Source organism: Amblyomma maculatum, chromosome 1 (assembly GCF_055883805.1).
Source record: "Amblyomma maculatum isolate TAMU_Amacu chromosome 1, ASM5588380v1, whole genome shotgun sequence".
Lineage (NCBI taxonomy): Eukaryota > Metazoa > Arthropoda > Arachnida > Ixodida > Ixodidae > Amblyomma > Amblyomma maculatum.
The window spans coordinates 451,696,964-451,722,868 of record NC_139344.1 but is presented as its reverse complement, the minus strand read 5'-3'; the positions used below and the strand labels follow the sequence as shown (position 1 = coordinate 451,722,868).

The following is a 25,905-nucleotide window of genomic DNA, read 5'->3' as shown; positions in this document are numbered from 1 at the left end:
GCTTCAATTTGTCATGAGAAATGCGTTATAAAATGTATTTACAGGCCAAAATGCCTTGCGTGGCAGGTATTGGCCTTGGGTAGAATATAGGCAATATTGTCATTTGGTTTACTGTCTACATGCGGCAGCAAAGCGTATGTGGCTTTTATCCTCTCGTATCCTTGGATAAGTATAAAATGCAGTAATTTTGGACCTGTCTTGAACTGTTGTATTGTACGCCAAACGTTTCATGACCCATGTTCCCTACATCACAAGTTCGTGAGCCCTTAAGTATCCTAAGTGGTCATCCTGCAGCGGCATGTATAAGTTGGAAACAGAACGAACTGAATGAGCTCAGCGCGAGCTTCTGCACCGCTATGGTCAAAACATCTGGCGCATACGAAGGGTCTCAGCACGTTAATGATGGTACAGCTCAGAAGTCCAATCTCCTGAGAGTCCGCCCCTCTGACCTTACATTGATCGACTGCGAAATGATTGAAAGGACGCCCACGGGGCTTTTGGACTGCGGAGCTAGATATGTGAAGGTTTCGATATTGTTTTACATAAAGGCTCCATTTCTCTCAAAAGTGCTGATGATGCCGCATAGCACGTTACGTAGCATTGTTATGAGCCCACAATGCTGCTATTCACAGAGCTTGCTGTGGCAAACGGTCACAGTCCTTAATGAGTTGTGCGAACGCTTTTGACGGCTATTTTATGGGCCTTATGAAGGCTGCTGGCGTGCAAGTGGAACCATGCGGCTCTGAGATCTTCTGACAAGCTCGAACAAAAGGTATTACGTCGGTTTTTAAGCGAGTTTAGCAGTACCTTCCCTGAATTCTCCCGATTTTTTAAGCGACTCTCAGGTGTGCAGGAGTTGGTTAGGTGTTCCGGACTTTACGTTGCGTAAAGGCGCGCTCTTACGACACGTATATGTTGGCGGCCGCTAATGCCAGTGAACTAAATTAGTGCACCAACGTTCCTTGTTGCCTTAGCTCAAGAAGCGTCTGAATTAGAGATAGGGGAGGGGGGGTCACTTTTCCGGTCTTCGTATAATCTTTCTGGGTGCTCGGGGAAATATATCCTAAAAAGATACTAGCCATACAAAACACATCAACGCGCATGCAGCAAGAACAATTTTTGTCACCCACACGCTTAATTCATCGAGCGGACTATACTAATTGCAGGGCGAAGACCTCTCCCATGCTCATCCAATTAAGCCGGTCCTGCGCTAGCTGCATCAAATTGACCCCTGCGAACTTCTTAACCTAATCCGCCCACCTAACTTTCTGCCGCCCCCTGCTACGCTTTCCTTCCATTGGAATCTAATTTGTTACTCTAAGCGACCATCGCTTGTCCTTTGTACACTCTACCTGCCCTGGTCATACCCATTTTTTCTTCTCGATTTCCAGTAGAATATCACTAACTAGAGTTATTTCTGTGAACTACTCGTCGTGCTTCCTATCTCTTAACATTACACCTACCATTTTTCATTCCATAGCCCTCTGCATTTCCCTCAACTTAAGTAGGACCCTTTTCGTTAGCCTTCAAGTTTCAGCACCATAGGTGAGTACAGGTAAGATGCAGCTGTTGTGTACCTTCCTCTTGAGCGACACTTTTAAGCTGGTAGTCATACTCTGCGAATACTTGCCGAATGAGCTCCATCCCAGTCTTATTCTTCATGTTATTTCCTTTTCATGGTTTGTATCAGCGGTTACTATCTATGCTAAGTAGATATCACCCACCACTTTCAGTGTATTGCTGCCTATTGTTAACTGTTGTTCTTTCCCAAGGCTATTGAATATTACCTTATTATTCTGAATACTTGAATACTATTTTTCAAGCCTACCTCTATGCCATTCCTGCCAAGCTCGTAATTCATTATTTACAGTTCATCTCCTGGTTACTTAAAAGGCAATGTCATCAGCGAATCGCAGATTGTTAAGATGTTCTCTATCAACACTGCTCCCTAACTGATCCTATTTCAAGCCTAAATCACGGCCGCTCGATGGAAGCGCACTGGGTGCGGCCTGCTGCGTCGCGCCGCCGTTAATGGGCAAGCGCGTCCTTGGGGAGTTTACAGTTGCGCCCGCTATTTCTGCTGAGGGCGCCACTGTTCGGGGACACGTCGCCGCCGGGGTCGCCGGCTCTGAACGCGCGGTTTGCTTCCGTTCTGGGCGCGTTCGCCTCGCGTCTGCGTGGTAAACGCAAAATTTTTTGTGTGCGTGTGTGCAAGCACGTTAACGTTGAAACTGGATGCGTTTGTTTTTTAAGGCGGAAGCCGTTCTAGGCTCATGGAGCGAAAATCTATGCGCAGAAGCTTTGCCTGTTATCTGTGCGTCGTATCTGTGCACTAGTGTGCCCGTCGCAAAAGCGGACGTGCAAGGAGGGAGATTAAAAATGAATATGATTGATGGTGATAGGCAATCAATAAAAGTTATAAATAGACATTGATAGAGGTAATTACTAATGCTAATGACTAATAATGGTTAATAATGACTAAAATGATTTGTAATGACCAATACGGTTTATCAAACTACGACATGTAATGACCGCAATTGATTAGAAGTTATTAAAAGTGCTTAGCGATGTATGGTAATGACTAAAATAGCTAGGCATGACTCATCATTATTGTTAATGACTACGAAATTACCAATATGTGAAACGATGACATGTAATGACAACTGCTGATTCTAAATGAGTAACCTGCTTAGTTATGAGTGATAAGGGCTACAATGACGACGAAGGCAGACTCATCATGACTGAGAAACGACCAATATATCAAACGACGTCTTGAAATGACGTACTGTGGCAAACGATGAGAGGCAAATGATAGAAGGGTAGGCTTTCGCCGTCCTGCGCTTAAGAGACATCTAAGAGACCCTCTAATTTTATCCGCTGAGCTCGCTTGAGGCAAAGACAGCAGCGAGCAGTGGAAATGCACTCTTCCTCTGAAATGAAAGCGGCACTGAGGTTAAAAAGTCCAGATGCTGAAGCATAATGCCCTGTCAGCTGCCATTGCATTTGCTACAAGGGAAAGCAGATTGGACTTGTTGGTGATTAATTATCGGTTAACCGTGCAAACAACGTGACGGGAACACAGGAGAAGACGGCACAACCGCGCTAGTTGTGTCGTCCTCTTTTCCTGCGCTCCCGACACGATGTTTAACCTATTTAGTTACCAGGAAGCTGGCCAGTGAACTAGATTTTTTTACGACGTGTTGTGAAGCAGATGAACACGATTAGGTAGCACCAGAAGCTTTTCTCGCAGGTTTTGTTGCGAGGACATATCAGAAAAAGCTACGAAGGTTTTTTTTTACATAAGCATGCAATTTGTTCTAAATTTTGCCGCGCTAGTCTGAGTGGCCTTGCAAGTAAAGGAGCCTGTGCATACAACATTTGTTTATAATGTTGAGACTGTTTGAGCCGATGCGATAAAATGAAAAGCCACGTTCCACAGAAAATCCGGCGCCTGCTCTGTCGGTGGAAAGTCGGAAAAAAACCTCTCTGGTAAGAGGCACTTTAGTTGGTGACATAGCCAGACACCTTTGGCGCTATGAGAACACATGACATGTTGAATGTGGCAGGAGCTGCCAAACCAGAGAGAGTCAATAAGATGTAAGGGTGAAAGGGGAATTATTGAAAGCGGGACCCTTAGATCCCAAGTCAGGCACACTATACTCCTATAGGGCATGCTCGTACGGCTTCGGTAAAGAGGGGCTTTATATAGCTATTTGTAGGGTGCTATTTCATATAATGCGGTGGCTTAAGGTTGCATTCTAATGATATGCGACAGAGGCAGCAATTACGGGATACGGTGAATAAGCAGGTAGCAAAGTGCGGGCACTCTAACGAGGCTCCTCAAGGAGACTTAAGAACCCCAAGTTTTGTTTATCACTACCAGGTTGTTGCTTAATTTATGCGATATTTGGTAATGGTTTTGAGGCGACATGTCAGTCGAGCAAGAGCGTGTCGCAGAAAATATAGTCAACTGGACCAGTTACAGGTTAATAAAAACCAAGGACAATGGAGGCTTGATGTACCCCGCAAAGGAAGTAATCAAGCTTTGTCAGCTTACGAGCACCTTCATTAACAGGATGATGAAGTCTGAAGAGGTCCGGTGAAGTAGCAAGCTGTGTAAACTTTTGGTTTCATCATTGTTTTCTCACTGTGCACAGTACCTGCAGTTAATCTATAAAAACAATGATCGTGCCCAAGCTAAGGCGCTATGCAAGATACACTGATAGCGAGCTGGGCTGGAAATGTCAACTCAACAGTGGAGCGATGTTTATGGCTATGGCATAAACCTCTCTCAAGAAAGGTTTTCCGTCTGCGATTGGTAATTTTCTTCCTTTTTTTGTGTGGCCATTAAATAAGCGTACTCGGCTGCTCACTGAATCTCGGCTGCAGTTGCGCTCTGACGCGTGAACATTCTTGTGATCACAGCTAAGAGTTTCACAAATGCAACACTCGATGCGCGTTCTTCCATTGAAAATTACGAACCAGCAAAATTGTATGGGTTTGCGAGCAGCCAATAAAAATAGTAATAAAAACTTTCGGCGCATATAAGTAGCACCTTGAGGCAGACCGGCTCTATCAAGCGCGCTGACTTTGTCCGGTTATGCAAAGTGCTGGAAGCCATGACGGATAGCATTCTGGCGTACAAAGTTTAATGTCTCCAACTGAGTAGAATATCCCTGGTTATCATCTAGATTTAACATAATAAACATCTTCATATTTCCACTGTAAAATTTGTCACAATGAGATAGAAAGGTTGGTTACATGTCGCATTTTCACAGAGGTTGCTCATAGTAGGACATTTTTTTACTGGATAGCGCTGGCAGCTTAGAACAGGTTGACGTCAATTTGTGTATAAAAGCTGTATGCAGAAATGAATAAATGGTATGAAAATGACCCACGGAATTCGCGACATAGTTAATTAAGTGGTTATTCATTAGGCTACCATGGCAGCTGAACAGCTTCGAATTGTTCACAGCCGGGTCACATTTTAATGTGACGAACAACTGGGTCCGAATGCAACATCATGGTAATGCGAGCTCTCCAATCGATTAAACCACCGTCACTATAAGTTTTTCGGGGTACAATCCAGTATACATCCTTGCCGAGCAAGTGTTAAGTGCTGACATGGTCACACTAGACATGACAGTATATACTAATTCTTTTTGCCAAATTGTGTGAAGCGGAGCTCATATCCTTAAGATAAAAGGCTTCTACCACGCCGACGCCTCCCTCAAAGCGCAGCCAGGCGCTGCTCTCCGCGCGCGGCTGTCCCCGAACGGTGGCGCCGCGGCGGTGGCGACTGGAAGTAGGCGCCTCCCGCCGGTTTCGAGCGACGTAGCAGGCCGCACCTAGTGCGCTTCCATCGGGCGGCAGTGCCTAAATACTTCCTCTAAGCAAGCCCTGAATAGTACTGGCGAGGTTGTGTCTCCTTGCCCAATACCTTTCTTTATGAGAATTGTGTTACTTCGTTTATGTACAACTATGTTTGCTGTGCAGCCACTATAGATATATTCCAGTACTTTATCATACGGCTCGTCTACGCCCCGATTTTGCAGTGCATGTATGAATGCCGAGGTTTTTACTTTGTCAACTGCTATTTCGTAGTCCATGAATGCTATGTATAAGGGCTGGTTATATTCCGAGCACCCGGTTTTCTATCCCCTGGTTGATTGTATAGATATGATCGATAGCAGAGTACCTTTTCCGAGCAACCCATTTGATTTTTTGCTTGATTGAAGTCTGAGATTGTACTGATTCTTCTTGAAACACCTCATATTTAAAAGACACTAAGCAGATGGCCTGTAAAATTTCGTCTCCTTAGCGTCCCCTTTCTTATGAATTAGGATAATGTTAGCGCTCTTCCATGACTGCGGTACCATCGATGTCTCCAGGCATTACGTATACACGATGCCGGTTTTTCTAGCGCAATATCCCAACGTCCTTCAACAAATCTGTAATTACCAGATCCTCCCCAGCTACGTTCCCCCTTTTCATAGTGTCTAAAGCTCTCTTAATCTTGTCTTTCGTCACTGCCGGAACGCCTGACTTGTTTTCACAACTGCCTGTCTTATTATTGTCTTGAATACTTCGGCTAGAATATAGATCAGTATAGAACTCCTGGGATACTTTGACTATCATGTTCATATTCGTGATGACACTGCCCGCCTTGTTCATCAGCGCATACACCTGATTTTTGCCGAATGCCCAATTTTCTCTAAACGGAATTAGGGTTGCCCTTGTTCTTTAGTGCTTACTCGATTTTCCCATGCTATAATTTCTTAAGTCGGCCACTTAGCGCTTATTGATCAGCTTTGATACCTGCCAGTTTTGCGGATTTCTGGCCCATACCGTGTTATTGATAATTGCAATACAAATAAGTTACGCAGCACATTGCCGCTGGTGCGGCCCGCAGCTCATCGTCTGCTCGCTGGCTCCGCTGCTAAGGCGTCACCGAAATATACACCTTTCTTTTACTGATACTATCGGATCGGCAGTAAGGCCGTTCAATGAGAGACCATTTACTCTAGCGCTCAGCAATTACAAAGCGTCTTCGGATGTGTCTTCGGTGCGAAACAATTTAGGCCTAGCGACGACTGGGGAGTAGCGCTCGACGAGAGTGCCGTAGACCACCGCGCCAGCGGGCGGCGCCGCTTTCGTAAGCGCAGCTGTATGTGCTGCGAAATTGTCTTCTTTCCCGGTGCAGCTGAGAGCGCACGTTTTTCGACTGTTTGCTCAACAATACGTCCTGCAAACGATGCTGGTACGGAACGGGGGTATACGATGTTTTTGCGCCTCAGGGCGAACACCAAGGCTTTATAAAAACGTCGACGGATGGTACTTTAGACACTGCTTCTTTTATGTGCTGGTCTTGAACCGTGGTTTAAGTTGAAAGTATACATTTTTGAAGCAGGACAGCTCGATCCTACATCTAAATGGGTCGCACTTCATGGTAAATCAATGCGGCGATATCTGGATAGCATCTTTCGTAGTATCTTTCATTCCGCGTTCGGTAGCTGCCCATACGGTTCATTCGCTGTGTTTGTGTGTACAGTTACCATTGCGATTATAAAATATAATTGAAAATACATGTATCGTGAAAGATATAACAGATACATCCTCACTGCGGAAGTGGAGCGCAGTCTTTCGCAATTACCCCGGCCGCTAGTGCTGTTTCCAACAGCTGCCGCTATGTCAAACGGATGGTATACGGTTCGCTGGCGCGCTCAAACAAAGCACAAATAGCACCAAGGTGTCGGATAGCTTTCACAAGCACCGCGAAACAGCACTTTTACCCTGCCTCACCGCAGCATCAACACGCACAGCACAGCCCAAGATGGCGTCAAGAGAAGCCGGAGCGGACGTTCCCGGTTGGGCTTATACAGGGCGCCACCATCAAACTGATATGGCTGCACCCAGGCATCGAAACTAAAAAGGTCTATACTGAGCGCAATGAAAGTGGCTCGCATACGACCACGGTTTTGCTTTTGCCGTTTGTTGCCGTCGTCTTATCTCTGCAATAGCCCGCGCGGGAGGTAGAGGAAAGGGAATAGTTTCAAGGGCGGAAGTTTGGCGAGAAGAGAAAGAATGTGCGCATCATGCCGGAATGATTTCTCCTTGTTTTTGTAGGAATGAAAACTAGGGGGCGAATGAAAAATAAGTGCAGTACTCTGAGAAGTATATTAAAGCGATTACATTACTTTAAGATCAGCAATTATTAAAGTAATTTACAAAATTGTCATACTTTTATGCAGAGTAATTAGTAGTGTAATTTTTTTTTTTTTTCAAAAGCAATTTTCCCGTGTATGATTGGGAAAGATGATGCGAAAACATGTTCGAAATGCTGTATCGGCAACGAATTGAACGATGCAGAGAATATTGCACTATAGGACTCGTGAAGTACTCATCCCCCGACTCGATTTCGAATGGCTTCAAGTAACGTGTAGGCACTTCGTGGACTTCTGCCATTTAATGGACGCACAGACGTTTGAAGGCTCTAAAGGATTTGTGATCTCGGTGTTGCACAGAGTAGGGAAAAGACAAAGCTCGCATTTTTCCATAATTCAATTGTTCGATTCACTTGAGCACGAATTTAGTGAGCGGGAATTCCTGTTTTATGTCACACTGCTCCGCCATGGAAAGCGCCAAAATCCCCTTCATCGTCCTATGCTGCACTCCGCTAAGCTATACTCCGATCCTTCCCTACCCCAGAGTTGCCCACTACACCGGCCTCCACGACATTTACACTGTATTTCAGAGTCCTTACGACGAATGACTGGCTCTGCCCAACCGGTTGACGTTGACCGGGACCAACTCAGAAATTTCAAGCCATCGAATTTTTGGAGGCATACGTACAAGCTCTGAATGCGTTACTAAAGGTGGACAGTTGACAACGTAGAGCCGCCAAAGCGGCTCCCTTACCAATCTCCCATGAAGAGCCAGAAAACCAGGCAGGTGCAGAAGGTGACGGTCATTGCTGCGATGGGCAGGCACAGCACGATCCACTGACCCACGCCGATACTTTTCAGGTGCCTGTATCGGTGCGGGTCCGGTTAGGAGCAGTGAGGGAGCGCATAACGAACGCTTATATACCAGCTTTTACTGGCAGTAGTCTGGGTCCTGTGAAGAACCTCGACAAGCACCATCTGTTATGAGGCACTTAGTTATGCACGATTGGCAACTAAGTACACTTGCTTCCTTTTATCTGGGAAGAGAAAGAAATATATGCAACAGTACGCTATATTCGGTTAGTTTAAAGTAGTTCATTTTGAGGAATAGCGCGAACGAGATGAAGGAAAGAAGAAAGAACAGGCGTCTGTGTCGTCTCCTCGTTCTTCTGTATTTTGTCTCGTTCGCGCTATTCCACAAAATCAAGATATACATTTTGAACATTCCAGTCAATCACACTGCTTTTGCTACGCTCGTTCAAACTGACTGTCTTTGGGCTGTGTTCTCCGCTGCTCTTCAGGTTCCAGCACGTTTCAGTAAATCGCAGCCTACATTTGGTGGAGGTGTTGGGAGAGAGCATTGATACTGGAGCTCCGAAGCCGCGCTCTCCTAACACCCACGATTCGTGAGGACGTTAGACACCAAGCCGTGCAGGCGGCTCCGGTGCCCCTTTCGCCAGCGGAACCCACAAATCTTCAGCGCGACCTATGACTGACGCACAAGCCTGGCTCATCTCCTAAGAATGATTGAGCCTCTACAACAAGTGAGACGACGAAACAGAGCTCAACAACGTCATATTTTATCTTACCGGCGTCGCTAATTTGTGGTACTGGAACCACGAGGATGACATCTAAAATTTAACCGGCTTCAAAACAAATTTCTCAGAAGTGCCTGGCCGTACGGAAGTCATCAAACTCCGCGCTGAACAGCGGAACAGCGCTTGCGCGAACGGACGCAGCAGGTGGTCGAAAGCTTTATGGGCTACATAAAAATGTCGCCGAATTATGCAAGCGAGTGAACTCTAACATGTCGAAATCTGACAAGATAAAGCACATCTTGAAAGGCATAGATGACGCTTTTCAGATGTTATTAGCCCGTGACTTGGGCACCGTTGCCGAAGACTTCACGCTCTTCTAGAACTTCAATGAGCAGCTGCGCAAGCAAAACGCAAGTGGACTCGGTTACGGGACTGACGCCTGGAACCGACAGCTCCTCCTTGTTGCAGTAGATAAAAGCTCGTGAAGCGGTGGAGCGGTGGAGCGACAGCTTTCACTTCAGCTATAAACAGTTAGCCCACAGTAGGCAATGAGGGAGGGTGTGAGCGGTGGGTCCGATGTAGGCAACGCACAAAAGTCCCGGTGGGATCAGTGCACGTGTGGTTGCTGCCAGAGGGACCGACGTAAGCCTGAAGGGGGCTATCGACAAATCCCCGATGGGCCTCTCTAGGGACCGATGCAGGCCGCCCCTGCAGGCTCCCACATCTTTCCCGCATTGCCAAAAGGGCCCATCCCGCCAACTATACACCCGATGGTTCTAATTTGAACAAATTCGGGCAGCCACTCTGGAAGAACGTTTATTTTTTTTATTTCGGTTAGCCCCTCAGATAATGACATAGGACCGATGCGGGTTCTATAGCGCAAAACGCACTTGAGATGGCCCACGTGATTCTCATAGGGGTTTGACGCAGATAATTGATAGCAAGCCCTAGTCGGTCGGTCCCTCCGAAAATGACATAGGACCGATGCAGGTTTTATAGCGCAAGCCGCACTAAGGCTTGCCCACATTATTCTAATAGGGGTCCGACGCAGATAATTGATGGAAAGCCCTGGTCTTAGTACTCCCAATCAATATTTACGCACATAGGTAATTGTTTTATACATGTCTGTCCTTTCTAAACAGACACAATATTAAATTTTACAATACTTCATAACGTTATACTCCACTAAATGACTTCTTGTACATCTTGTTCAGGCTATGGAGATGTGTGTTCTGAACAGTAATATTGTTGTTGTGTCTGTAATAAGAAGGAAAAGAAAATGCACGAGCCTGATACTGGCTCTGTAGCTGAGCTACCTCCGCTGCCTCGGGCAGACACAAGAGAAAATAGAGAAGAAAGAAAAGGAAGAGGGAAAGAAAAACGCGCGCCGCAACAACAGCCGTCGTCCACCACCGAAACGGTGGCGTGTGCAATGACGGCCTACAACAGATATATTTTTCGTGGCAGGCTAGCCCCCGCCGCAATCGACGGTATTGCCGAGAGTTGTAGGCTGTCCACGGCAACCACATAAGAAGTAACAGTTAACAATCAGTATGTTTTAGTATTTTAGCGCAGTTTTCAAGAGCGAGAAAACTAAAGCCATGTAATATTTCTAACCGACTAAACATGGCAAGAGCTCTTATACAAATCATTGATAATAGTAATTTAGGGCAACGTCTAATAGAAACAAAGGAAAGAAAGAATGATTGTACAATTCCAAGCACACCTTCTAGCCCTATTACGGCCGATGTTGGACCAGTGGCGGTTCTGTGTGAGCAGCCCGAATCGGGCTGGGTGTTGTTTTTGAACCTAAAGCTTGTGGGGGTTCTTACTAAGCTGTCGAGGCTCGTCTGAGGTCCAGACCGCAAACACCGACCTCCCGCGATCGCACACCACGGTCAGCCGTTCTCACGGCCGCACAGTGGTAAAAATGCGAAATACGACACAACACAGAACAGGACTTTGCCTGGGACCAGATATATATTGGGTCCTCCCAAAAATGCTGGTGACGATCTTGCTGGCGACCATATACGTTCGGATGGGGCATGATCATTGAAGGCAAGATGGCGACAACACAGGAAGTAAAGCGGGGAGGTATTCACCTTGCGGCTTCCCGTTGTCGCTGCTCGCTGTCATCTCTCCTTGGCGGTATCCCGTTCCCGCCGATCTCGGCGCATCGTGCCCTTTGCCCTTTTTCAGCCAATATGCGTCACGTTTGCGACGTCTAGCGGTGCGCTCCTGCGCTCGGCGAGGGAAGAGGGAAACGCGGCGCTATCGAGCAGCCCGTTTGGGTTACTCATCCTCGGAGGAGAAGGAATACTTGTGTCCCCTTCATCCTCCGCTGCGCACGGCGTTTCGGAGTGATGCGCGGTTCTCCGCGATCGCTAGACTCCTCCTCCCTAAAGACCAAACGTCATCTTAATTCAGGCGACGGTAGCCCGGCAACGATTTCCTTGCCGCCTTGTTGTCTTGCATCCAAGGTTCCAATGCCACTGCCCGGGTGGCTAAATGGGATAGCCGTGTAGTCCCATCTTCCGCACACTTTCTTCTCTGTCGCAGATGTGAGCGCTGCGACGCCAGCTTTGCGACGTACAGAGCCTGGGGCGTTAATGGCGCCGTAATCTTTCCGTTCGCTGCTCCACAAGTACTGTCTCTCGAGAGCACGAAATAAGTCCCATGCTTCGAAGCTCGTCGTATTCACCGTTCAACACAATGTGGAAGTGCTGATGAATATCGTGCGTGTTGCACATGTCAGCAATCGTCGGTACACTGGCAGCATCTTCATGCAGTCACGCAACTGCGACGACCGCGGTCACACCCACACGCACGCACACACGTCACTTGCTGGAAACACGGCAGCGATATCCGAAATGCTCGAGAAAGGTGTCCCTAGCGATCTGCCGCTCACGAGGCAGGACTGCAGCCGGCAGCTTCAGCTCCTTCAGCCGTCAAGAACCGTCGCCGGGCGCTGCCTCATGACGGCTGGGCGGCGGCGACTTGGGTCGTAACAACAACAGCTGCCACCGTCGGTGGCACCCACGGCATTGTTGCTGCTGACTACTTGATGCTTGCGGTGTCGACTGCGTCTGCTAGGTCGCTGGGAGAGGACGCCTGTATTCGCAGCGCCTTTTGGGAAACCCAGTTCGGATTTCCAATTACTTTTTCCTTGGCACTTCTAGCCAATAGTTGCCTGCCTTTTGGCCAGGTCCCTACGGCAGCGGGTGAAGATTAGCGACAGCTTGGTGGCGTCTTCGCCACCGTCCGCTTTTCCTTTCCTCCCCGCTTTGTTTGGGTTGAGCAGACATACCAACAGTACTCCTAGATACGACCCTCCCGTAGCCAGCTCGCGTCCTCACAACCGGCTGCTTACTTGCCCGCCCTTCTGAGCGGGCGAAGCATTGTTGTGAGGCCAGTCACCCCGTAATCGTCGTCGTCGCCTAGAGCGGGTGCTGTACGGGGGAGCCTTGGGAGTAGGGGGAGGCACTGACCTGTCTTCGCGGAATTGGCGCTGCCGTCCTGCCAGCCACTTCCCGTTTGAAGCGGTGCTTTAGCTCCCCGACGTGTATCGGCTTTCTGAGTCAACCCGTGTTCGGGTCTTCAAGATTTCGTTCAGCTGCGAAAGCTCCTCAGCAACTATGAACGGCCCAATCCACTTAGGCCAGCTGCGACCCCGAGCTCGTATTCCTCTGCATATGGCTGCGCTGCGTATTCCAGGTGGAAGCAGCGAAGTCTCCCACCTGGAATTCCACGTTCCGATGCGCGCGATCTTAAGCAGCCTTCTGACAAACCCTGGCTTTAGCGTGATTTCGGCTGGTCTAGCTCACAGCGTTTTACGAGCGATCATGCATGCGCCGGGCGCAGCCGCCTATTGTCGTTTCGCCTGACGACGCATCTTGCCGTTTGCTCAAAATGGTGTCACTGGGCGTATTTAGTTAAATCCCGAACATCAGGAAGGCAGGCGTGAAGCCTGCGGAACGATTCTAGATCGCGTTGAGGTGCTCATCTCACTCGTTGTGGGTTCGGGTGAAGGCTCCGAGTAGTGGCTTCACATCGTGATTGCGGCGTTCGGTCACATTTGACTGCGGATACTAGCACGTCGTTCGCTGCTGCCTTAGGGTGCGGCGAACTCCACGAGGCGCACTTTCTCGTCCTCCTTTAGGAGAAGCACTGCGTCCACTTCAAAATCACGGGCGTCTGGATCAAAAAGGGCATATTTAGGTCGGGGAGATTCATTAACGCGGTGTCGGCGATGGCTTGGGAAAGCTGACGGAAACTCGACTGCTGTTCCTCGCCCCATTCCCATGGGGCTGTCTTCCTTAACAATTTTGTTAGAGGGATTTGCAGGCGGATGCAGTTGGGAATGAATTCCGACGACCTCTGGCGCTGCATGGTTCTACACAAACACAACACGCACACAAGAGAATAAAACCAAGATGTTCACACATATGACGCGCTCGCTACATCTGAGACGTTCTAGGAAAACTCAGAAGAGCGGGTCTCACGCTGAACCACGCTAAGCCACAGCTCTGCAGAGCTGACGTCAGTTTGCTCGGCTACCGCGTTCAGCATGGGCAAGTGGCCCCGGACCCTGACAAACTTCGCGCTATCCTGGAATTGCCGGTGCCGAACGATGTAAAGGCCGTGTGCCGTTTTCTCGGCTTGGTGAGCTACTATCGCCAATTCATTCCCTCTGTAGTAGTTGCGAGCGGGCTAGTTGGCTATACGACTCCGACGACCTCTGGCGCTGCATGCTTATACACAAACACAACACACCCACACAAGAGAATTAATCCAAGACGTTCACACATATGATGCGCTCGCTACCAACTGCCTGTTTTTGTGGTACGAAGAAAAGGAATGCATCAGAAAAAACATAGCGCTACAATCAGAACTAAACAAAAGATTCAGAAAAATTGCGAAGAAATTCAGAAGGAAAAAATTAAATGGAATATAAACGAAAATGACAAATTGCGTCTAACTTCTTGTCATATTGTCCGAACGAAGCACTATCACCTCCTTCCTGTTGAGCGCCACAGACGGCACGCTCAAGCATTCCCCTTCTTCCCCCTAAATAATCTTTAAGGCTTCGATAATCTGTATTTTAAAACTGTCTTTTGGGCCGGCCAGCACCTTGGTTTTGGTGAACCTTGGTACACAATAGGTGCCCCTCAAGTCCTGCTGGTCGCCTTCCGTTTTACAACGAGAACAATGGGTCGCCAGGTTTCCTGGAGCAAACAATGCGGCACACGAATTTCTGTGTTCGCTTAGCCTTTCATTGATGCATCGGCCTGTTTGCCCCACACAGGCCTTCCCACATGTCAGGGGGCATTTGTACACGACACCTGTACGCATTTCAGATCAGTCAGATCACTCTGCTGGTCTGGCATTGTGTCCGGAGGGAACGAGCAGCTCAAGTGCTTCTGCACTAGATAACCACGTTGGGACTCTAGTTGTGGGGGTTCTTACTAGGCTGCCGAGCCTCGTCTGAGGTCTAGGTCGCAAACACCGAGCTCCCGCGATCGCACACCACGGGCAGCCGTTCTCACGGCCGCAAAGTGGTAATGCGAGTTACGACACAACACAGAAGAGGACTTTGCCCGGAACCATATATTTATTAGGTCTTCTGAAAAACGCTGGCGATGATCTTGCTGATGACCCTATCCCTTTGGATGGGGCCTGATAGTTGAAGGGCAAGATGGTGACAACAAAGGAAGTAAAGCGGGGAGGTATATGCTTTGCATCTTCCCGTTGTCGCAGCTCGCTGTCGTCTCTCCTCGCCGGTAGCCGGTTACCGCCCATCTCGGCGCATTTTGCCCTTTGTCCTTTTTCGGCCAATGAGCGTCGATGCCTAACGTTGAGCTCCTGTGCTCGGCGAGAAAAGAGTGAAACGCGGCGCTATCAAGCAGCCCGTTTGGGTTACTCGTCTTCGGAGGAGAAGTAATACTGTTGCCCTCTCATCCTCCGCGGCGTGCGGTATTTCGGAGGGATGCGTGGTTCTCCGCGATCACTGCAAGCTCCCTTGCAGTGTCACGTGCCTTCAAATACTCCACAATGGACCGATATTGGTATCACGCGGGCTCGCCCGCCTTCCAGCCCTAGTACAGACGATGTGGGGCACAAAGAAGTTTGGTGTGGGCAGCCCCAATTGGGCTGGGTGTTGTTTTTTATCCTAGAGCCCACCTTCTGTTGCATGTGCCTTCAAATTCCCCACACGGTGCCGATTTTGGTACCATGCGGGCACACCCGCCTTTCAAACCCATCACGGTCGATGTGGGACCTCAAGCGGTTTAGCTAAGACTGACTCATTGGGGCTTCACGAGGGCTTGCCCAAATTTAGCTCTTATTCATATTCCACCTGCCCTCAAATAACCTACAAGGTGGCGACTGGGGCAGTGTGTGGGCATTTCCGTTTTTTTTTGCCCCACTACGGCCGATGTGGATTCCACAGAGATTAAAATGGGAGCGGCCTCATTTCGGATCTACTTGGGCTTACCATAAATGGCCCACATTTCGGTTCGACTGCCTCCAAATCCCCGACAAGGGGCCCTTGTGGTCTGGGTGCAGGAATGTGCTCGGCATTAACCCGAGCAACGCCGCTGTGGGACCCACGCAGAAGGAACAGGAGCAAGCCCAAATGGGGCTTGTCCACTTTTGCCCCATCAGGGACCAGTGCATATTTCACGATGGTTGCTTTAGCCCCACTTGCCTATATCGGACCTATGGGGCGCCGCACTCTGTTCTACCTGAGCAGCCCCCAAACCAGCCACCATATTTGGCCCTGGTCTCTGTCAAACCATTCAAGAGCAGGTAGCTGAAGCAGTCTCGTACCCCCATACGTCATCAACTGTCGCCGCTACGCTGACTAACGTCGACGTCCCGCGACATATTACCAGTCCTGTGACTTACGCCGACGTCGCCCCAAAAGCCTATTACCGTTCCTGCGAATTACGCCGAAATGTTCGCAAGACCTCGAACGCCTACCTACTGTGCGATGCCAGTACCTGTGTAAGCACCGGCATCAACATATCATCGGCGACTCCAAGAGCAAGCAACCCATGGTACACAAACAATAACCGTCCTATTTCCTACTTTTGCAGAGTGCCTGTCCATATTGCCCGCTATCCGCCTTTTGCGCGAGTTCTATGCGCATGCGCGAAGTCCTAGCGGCGGCTGATGGAAGCATATTGGACGTCCTCGACGGCGTTTCTCGTCGCCGCCAGTGCACGGGGGCTGGCGGCACGGTGACCGTCGCAGGCTCGGCACAGCGATGCCAACCACATCGACCGCGTACGGTTGTCACTCTCGAGGCGCGCCGAAGTGCAAGACGCGGTTTTTCAGGTCCCCTTCGGCGAGCCGCGACCAAGAACGACGGTAAGCTTTAATTAGGGCTACGAGGCGTCAAGATGTGAATGGGCGAACTCATCAACCGACTGCGTACTCTAGACTGTGTGAAAAACACTTCGTTACAGGTATGTATGCATCCAAAGGAAATGTGCATGACGAAAGATACCGACTGGAGATATCACCAAGCCTGTAACCAAATAGTGATAGCCGTAATGAGGATTTGTTAGGTCCGTGTTTGGTTTATGAGCGACGGGACCTGATCGCGATGTATTTTGTCGTTCGTTTTCTTTATGTGCGAAACGGATGGGTAGCGCAAGGTGGGTATGCGCACTAGACCATAATATTTAGCGTGTTGTATCATGACTGCCGCCTGACTAACAAGAAAAAAAATACGGTGTTTTTATGATGCACCGCCATTCGCAAGCCGAGTGGTTGAGCTGGTCATGAGGCTCGCGAACGGCTGTGCATCACAGCAAATGCCGTATTTTTTTTCTTGTTAGTCAGGCAGCAGTCACGATAAAACATGCTAAAAATTACGGTCTAGCGCAAACAGCCGTCTGTGATATATGCCCTATCTGGCCCTTTCGCACTTGAAGAAAACAAACGACAAAATACATCGCCCCATCGCACATTAAGCAAACACGCACCGAACAAGTCCTCTTTGCAGCTATCACTGGTGCTTTACAGGCTGGGTGCGAACTCCAGTAGGTACTTTTCATCACACATGTTTCTTTTAGATGCATACATACCTGTAGTATCTGTGCTTTTGCCGCTCGGAGGCTATGCCGCACTTGACACTCTTGTACGACGCACAGTGTTGTTATTTTTTTTACCTTACAATCTCGTATTCGTTATCTCCAAAGCATATAGATTTTGTTCCCGGTGTACGCAATCAGCTGCACTTTGTTAGGGAGCTTGAAAGTCATCGTCATCGTCCAAACGTCTGCAACGGCACGGAACCGCCAGGCACAAATGAGTCCCCTGGAGGGTTCACGCTCGTTCACTTGCGGAGTGGAGCGCTCTGGACGTAGAATAGCGTTGGTTTTTGACCGACATGCGCAACCGATGTGTAGGAGATGCACATGTGTCACGATCCAGTCGCTGATTCCGCAGAAATCGCTGCGGAGGCAGAAAGGTTGTGGATCCATTCACAACAAAATGAACATTCTCCATGCATCGAGAACCTTTTCACCACTGCGACCAAATCCGTTCCACAGCGCGGAATCATTCATTGCCAGAAAAATACCGCGCGTTTCCTGCAGGTGTGTATTCAGGCCGGGACAATGCCCTGTTCGGGGGTGTGGATACGTGCCTCTCTGCCGAACTTCGTAGATGAAATCCTATAGCTGCACGCTTGTAGACGACTCGAGAAGGAAGCAACGCCCATTGCAAAATGCCGGCAGCGCGATGACCGCATTGTGTGCGGTTACTCAAGAAGCCCCGCGCTTATGCGCCGCTCGTAAGTCACAGGAGATGATTCCACCTAACTCTGCAGCATCAACAAACCCCTGACTGCTTTGCCCTTTGAAATCTCCCTCTTTGTCTGCCTTCGCGCTCTCCTTTCGAGTTCTTTAAGTCGGCCGTGAGTCTGCACGCTGAGAGAGTCTCATTCTGTCACGTCGAACACAGCCTGCGCCATGGCCCGCGCTACTCGCTCTTGCTATACGAATGATACGAATCCACTCATATGCATGCGTTATGAGTGGATTGTGAAAACGCTGAAACATTCCCCCATACTGCGCGAACATGAAACTGCAATCACTGTTACTACTTTCCGCCCCGAAGGCAAAACAAATGGGGCAGCTTTCGTTTTCTACCTGCGCTGGTGTGGCCATTTCGCATGGTGCTCTTTCGTGTCGTCTGCTACACTGCCCTCCAATGTGTTTCCCACCGCTTCCCGCATGATGACGCCACATCCTCCCGTAAAAGGCGCATTGCCATTGCTGTTACTCAGAGTCAGCACCACCTAGCCGACCTTCCAGGTACTGGCCTCCATCACGTGAATACCTCATGGGATGAGCGAATATCAAGTCATCCTTTCTCTCCGGAACGTTGCATCCTCTCAAGCCGCCGTTCCAGTTTGCCGCAACGCCGCTCTACCTCACCAATGCGATGTCGCTAGAATTCTCAAGAGAAAAACTAGGTGCCGCAGTTCCTGAGGCAATACCTGCGTCCCCATTGAACTTTCAAGGACTTCATATTTCGCCTACAACATTATAGAAGTTACGGTCGAGTGAATTTCTGTTATGGCTCTTATCGACACCAGTACCGCCATTTCACTATTGGACGCTAATTTTTGTCGCTCGTTAAAGAAAGTAAAGACGCTAGTTTCAGGACGGCCTCTGCGCACGGCTAATGCTAAACTTATTACGCCGTTAGCAGCATGCACCGCTCAAGTCATGATTCAGAACTCATTGTATATAATACAGTTTTTCGAGCTGCCTTCTTGCTCACGTACGGTAATCATAAGCTGGGTTTTCTTGTCGCGTCATGCTGCTATCATTGATTGTGCTTGAGCGGAAGTTCGGTTCTCAACTTTCCCTGATAGCTTGTCAGACACTCCTTTGCCAAATTTCTGCATCAAGGCTCTAGTCGCCGAAGATACCGACATTCCTCCCTGCTATTCTGTGCTTGTTCGTTTCGCTTGCGACTCTCTAAGCGATGACACAAATTTCTAACATATCATCTGTCCACGGAGCTCGAGACTGCACTTGTAGCGCTGCAGCCCTGCAGCCCTGCCCCGTCTTCCTCCGATGGGTCCCTGGACACTCGGGGATTGACGGCAATGAGATGACAAACCAGCTTGCCCGTGAAACTCGCAACCGGGCACTGTCCTAACCAAGGTCCTTGCAGGGCGATTCGAGACTGTCTTTTCACGCCACCATCAGCGAATATTACAATGCTGCTCGCTTAAACCGCAAGCTCTACCCCGACCCTCATCCTAATCTCTCCGTTCGGGAGGCTCATATCCTTCGGCCAATACAGCTGAATACACTCTTAACCCCTGCACGGCTATATCTCTACAAATTTCGTCGGGATTCATCATTCCTCAAAAGCCCTTCCCCTTATGCCAACTTTTCCCATTGCGTATTTTCATGTCCGGTTGCACTGCAATTGGGATTCTTTCCCTACCCCTCCCATACAATCTGGACCTGGGTGGACTGGCTTGGTGCTAAGTGTGAAAAACAGCGCCTGCTCGTCCAGCAGGCCATAGATGTATTAGGCGCTATGCCAGCCCACAGTTTCATGCGCCGCAAGTGCATTTCGTCGCCCTAAGCTGTGCTCACTATTTCCGCTGGCCTCTCCGTCTTAAGGCACGCTCACACAAGCGAGAAAACCCGCAACGCTGGAGGTTTACCGCGCGCTGCTTCCAAGCCGGTTTTTTACCCGCAGGCTGACATGTTTGACGTTCCGCGGAGTGATGGGGTCGGGAGCTATTGTTTTGGAAGCCAATCGGAGCCGATTGAAGACCCTGACGTCAGCATCGCTGGTGTCGCAGTAGCCCGTTCACTTGTGCGCGAGAAAATCGCGCGCTTTCCCTTCTTCTCTGATGTCATGAGACTACCCCTTTTCGCTCCGCTTCCCTTGGCCTCCTCCGCATTCTTCGACATACGCAGCGGGAAAACGGGCGTAGTGTGAGCGTCCTTCCCAGGAGCTGTGACGCAGCGGCGCCGTCAACGCTGCGCCGCTGCGGGAAGTTTCCCGCTAGTGTAAGCCGGGCTTTATGGGCCTCTTACCCGTCTACTCCCCTCCTGCTTTGCGCCATGGTGAACGCCTCGGTGGTTTCCAACCCTCGAATCTCTTCTAATCCATGATGAGCCTGACGACGCGCCGAACTCCACCATGACTGTGCTCAGCTCCATTCATCTGCACCCGCTCTCTCCTCTACAGACTTGTTCCTCTGTTCTCTTGACACCGACCTCCATTCGAAGCATCGCACGCAGCTTGTTAATATACTTCAACAGTGGCGCTCCTCCTTCGACTCTCATCAAAGTTCATTGGGCTAAACTTCTGTCCATCTTCGCATCGATACCAGCACCCATTCACGTCAGTGACGGAGCCCTTACCGTGTGACTGCAACCCAACACCAGGGTGTTGAAGAGCAAGTCGGCATAATGCTCCAGAATGGCGTGGTGCAGCACTCAAGCAACCCTGGGACGTTACCTGTTGTGCTCGTTAAAAAGAAAGATGGCTTGATCCGCTTCTATGTCGATTACCGCCGCCTTAGTAAGATTAGGCGAAAAGACGTCTCCCCTCTCCCGCCCATCGACGACGCAATCGACTGTTTTCAAAGAGCACAGCTCTTTTTTTTTCCTAGATTTACATTTCTGGTACTGACAGGTCCCACTGTAAGCTACCGATCACCCCAAAACCGCCTTTGTAACTCCCGATGGCTTGTAGAAACTTAGTTATGCCTTTTTGCTTTTGCAATTCACCTGCAACACTTGAGCAGATGGACAGAACTTTTGCTAAAGTGGATGACATGCCTATGCTACCTCGACAACTACGTCATCTTTTGCCCCTGCTTCGACAGACATCTCTACTGCCTGAAGCACGTTTTGACCTGCCTTTCTGGTATCGGACTGCAGCTGAATTTGAAAAATGTTTCACCGGACACCAGCTGACTATTCTCGCCAGGTTTTCTCCAAAGAAGAAGTATCTCGATAACTCGTCAAACTTCATGCTGTAGCAGCCTTTCCAAAACAGAATTCCATCAACGATCTACGTAGCTTCCTCGGCTGTGCTGTTACTTTCGTCGCATTTTTAAAATTTTGCTTCAATCGTTGCTCCCTTCACAGAACTTCTGTGCGGCAGTTACGACCTTTCACTGTGGTCACCAGCGAGCAACGATACCTTCAATACTTTGCGCCGCATTCTCACCGCACCGCTTGTCCTGCGTCACTTTGACAAAACAACACCTACTAAGGTCTGCGCGGACGCCAGTGGTGTTGGTCTCGGCCCTGTGCTCGTGTAGCGCAAACCTAGCTACGCTGAATATGCAGTCGTCTATGTTAGCCGTATACTCAGAAAGACTGGATTTACTCCGTTACTGAAAATAGTATTCAGCCATTATTTGAGCTCTTACTAAATTCCGTCCTTAACTCCATGATCACCGTTTTGAGGTATTAACGAACCACCGTGCGCTTTACTAGCTTTCCTCACTGAAATAGCCGTCCGGCAGACCGGCAAGCTGGGCTCCTCGCCTTCAGCCATATGATGTCCGCGTTGTTTACCGCTCCAGCCGCAAATATCACAACACCGATGCACTTCCCTGCTGCGCCTCTACGGCTGAGGTTGCGAGCCTTTCCCTTCCGATGATTCCCCGCCATCGCTTCACATCAAAGACAGGCCATCAGCGCAGCGGAAAGATCCCTGGATAATTTCCCTTCTCAATTTCCTCTCCAGTCCTACGGCTGCTTTTTCATCGCATGCTCTCCGCCGCCAAGCTTCCTACTTCACCATTCGTGATATCCTCCTCTACCGCCGCAACCACAGCAAAGATGACCGCACGTGATTTCTCGTTATTTCCGAACAGCTACGCTCGCAAATCTGTGACTATTTCAACCCTGACCCACAATTCGGTCAGGCGGGCGTCTTCAAGACATACACTCGTCTCCGGTTGCATTACTACTGGCGGGGCATGTACACTTCCGTACTGAAGTACATTCCCTCGTGCCTCATCTTCAACGTCCCAAGCCATCTCCCCAATGTTCTGCTGGAGCGTTGCTGTCGTAACTCTGCTCATCGCGCACTTTCGACTGCGCCGGTATCGATTTTTACGGCCCGTTTTCCTACACCGCAGCCGGCTACAGCTGGACTATCGTAGCGTTTCATCATCTGACGAGGTATTTAGAGAATGTCACCCTTCCACCTGGCACAGTGTCAGAAGTAGCTTTTTCAGTTTCCAGCCATTTGTTCTTCGCCACGTCGCACCTCAAATGCTGCTCAGTGACAAAGGACGCGTTTATTTGAGCTGTCAAATCCCTGCCGACAATGTGCAACATTATTCATAGAACCACCTCTGCTTATTATTACCAGGCTAATGGCCTCACTGAGCGCTTAAACAGTGACCTCGGCGACAGGCTCTCTATGTATGTCGCCTCCAACCACTAAAATTGACCTGAGCAGTGCCGCTGAACATTCCAGTCAGCGGCACTGCTATCGCTGCGCGTGTTCGAATAGACTTTCTACGGTCTGTGTTTGCCACTGCTCTGTCAGTTGCAGCACCTTTAAATAAACACCCCCCCCCCCCCCCCCCCAACCTACTTATCAAACTTTCTGACAGCATTTATAAGTCTAGACACAACAAAACCTTGTTCGCCGGCTCGCCTACTCCGCGCCATCCATTAACGCTGCTCCATAGTTGCTTAATACAACACGCCTGTAGCTATCACGCGAGTAATGTGCACGCTTACTCCTTGAAGTAGGCCCGGACTGCCAGCGCCAGCGACGTGCCGTACGGTGTGCCGAATGAGCCGAACGTGGAGGCGTACGCGATGCTGATTTTCAGGCCGACCTTCATCCGGAACAGCTTCCTGTAAGCAACGATAGGGGTGAGGCACTATATGCTGCACATGGCTGTGTAGTCGTGCGCTTCGTGCTAAGATACGCAAAAAAAAAAAGCATTTTTTTACAGAGAATTCGTTTTTGTTTATACAAAAACATGTGGTATGGAGAAAGTTGAAGTGATATCAGCATTGGGCAACTAGGAGGGGCCTTATTCTTATTTTACTATTGGACGAGAAGAAACGTACCTATTGTTAGAGAGAATGCATTGAATACAAAAACTATCTTAGGTGTATGTACACATTTCTCAGCTGCGTCTTGAGTGTATGACTCAATATCACTTCGCAGGCACATACAGTATTTTTATTATTAGAGCGCAGCTCTCTGACGCTCGCTCCTGGGTTTCGCGTCGCCGTCGGCGTTGAACCTCGTAACAAGCTCCACTTTCACTACCACCTTCCTTCGTTCCTTTACGGCGGGATTCAGGTGCCCCCAGAAACACGTCTGACAGATACTGTGGCTTTCCATTCCTGTTCGCGATTCAGGTGTTCAAAGAAACACGTGTAACAGATACTAAGTCTTTCCACTTCTGTGAACCAATCATAAAAGACACGCTTCAGAGCTCCAGTGGAAGACGCGACCATTCATGGTACACGCTGCAAAGTTAAGAGATCCGGACTATCCAACTAGCTGTGTATGCGCAAACTACGTCAAAATATGATGCTTTTTTCTGCGAGTGTGTGAATTCTCGGTTACTGCACATGTTACCCTGCAGTTCGGTGTGTGCACTCACTCACAGAGAAAGGCATCATGTTTTGATGTAGTTTGCGTATATACAGCTAGTTTCATAGCCCGAATCTTTAGCCGATCGTCCATTGGCTTTCGAGGAAGGCCTGGCCCGGATCTGGCGCATCCTCATTTTTTTTAAACATACTGCTAGAAATTTGATAAGACTCTTCTAACTTTGGCTACAGCGTTTTCAAGTCAGTTTAAAATATTTGCGAAGGTTCTTCTTGTCTGCAACTTGCGGCATTAGTATATCACCGCGTAATGTTCCTACGGGCCCACGCTCTGCCTCCCCCAACCTCCCGTTAACTTAATTCTCTTCATTTCTCCGCCTACAAAGCTTCCTTCATGGTAGTCAAGAACTGTTTATTGATTGTTTCTTGAAAGAATACGAGGGAAAAATTAGAAAAAAACACATCTGCAATCGTATATATGTCTTGTTCGAAAGCTTTGCCTCAATTTATCAAAAAGGTGGAGCAGCTTATGAGATGCGCTCAAATTTCGCAGTAGGAAGTAACGTAATCGTCGGCAATTTTTTTTATTTACCGCAATACACAAGGACTCTATTTAACGAGGTCGGATGGACGTGCCTCTATGACCTAGGGGTAGCTTGTCGATTCACATCTAAGTACGCTTATATGCTGTCCGCGCTATTAATTTACGTTACATTACTGCATATCATCGCGACGTTCGGGATAGTTTTCAACCTTGTAACCACATTTGCTCATGTTTTCATCCATTTTCAATCCAACAGCTGCCCCGTAAATTCCCTGCTATGATTACTACTTGTACGATGTCCCGTTGTGACCCTCTGGGCCGATCCGCATGTGCCTTACGCATTGCCGATGATCACTAAAAAGCAGGCTTTTCCGCCGAATAGGGCCCTTAACTTTATCGCCGAGTCCATGCTCAACGCTCCATTTTTATTCAAAACTTTATCTTGTTATTTCTAAGACCGCAGCTGAAAACACATCTCTGTATATGTCTATATATTATACATTAATAATATTATAAAATATTGCAATATAATATACTATAATATATTATACACAGATCGCAATATGCGAACATTAAGAAATAGTACTTAAGACTTAGCACTTAACTGCATCCAGGTAAAGTAGTTTACATCGATTTCTTGAAATAGGTTGTATTTCGCAATATACATAATATAACGTAGATACGCAGATGTATTTGCAGATATATAGAAAGGGGTAGCTGACCAGATGAACAACTTCATGTCAGCGGCGCCCAGCACTAACCACACACACTCCGTCATTCTCCACATTCTACACGCTAACACAGCATTTTGTCGTCGTCGTCCCTACCGGCGGCGAAAGCACCGTCCCGGTGCTAAGTAGAAGACGAATCAGGTAGATGGTACAGCTTGAGGCGAACTACGTGAACGAAATCGGTGAAAGGGTGGGTGGATGATGTAACAGAATCAAGAGGGGCAACCTCATATGTCACGTCGGTCACCTGACGGATCACACGATAAGGGCCATTGTAGAGGCGAAGGAGCTTTCAGAAAGACCCACACGCTGAGGAGACCAAACGAGAACGAGTGATCCTGGGGCATAGTTGTACTGGGCGACGCAGGCGTCGTAAACAGACTTCTGGTAGGTCTGGGAGGCGGTGAGACGGTCGCGGGTGATTTCGCGGCCCATAGTTGCCTGGGTGATGGTTTCACGTGCGTACTCCGTGGTCGACTCCAAAGATGGCGGTAGCAGTGTGTGCAATGGCAATGCAGGATGTCGACCAAATAGTTGATAGAATGGCGAATAGCCTGTGGTGTCATGCCGCAACGAACTGTAAGCAAATGTTACATAGGGCAAGGCAATGTCCCAATCGTCGGGTGCAACGTACACAGATAGCATGCCAGTGAGGGTCCTGTTCAGCCGCTTGCTAAGCCCGTTCGTTTGAGGATGGTACAATGTAGTACAATAGACCGGGCCACACGAAGCAGCATCAGACCCGATCGTATGTTCTTGAGACACCAAGGTGACCCGCGGTGGGCAGGTGATGTAGTTCCCTATCAATGGACAAGAAGTGGAAGCTGTGACAGATTT

At 48.9% G+C, this 25,905-nt stretch overlaps 1 pseudogene; it reads right to left on the bottom strand.

The window, feature by feature from the left end:
- Positions 1–25,503, bottom strand: part of LOC146209657 (protein I'm not dead yet-like) — a 60,869-nt pseudogene extending 35,366 nt beyond the window's left edge.
- Positions 25,504–25,905: the final 402 nt, after the last annotated feature.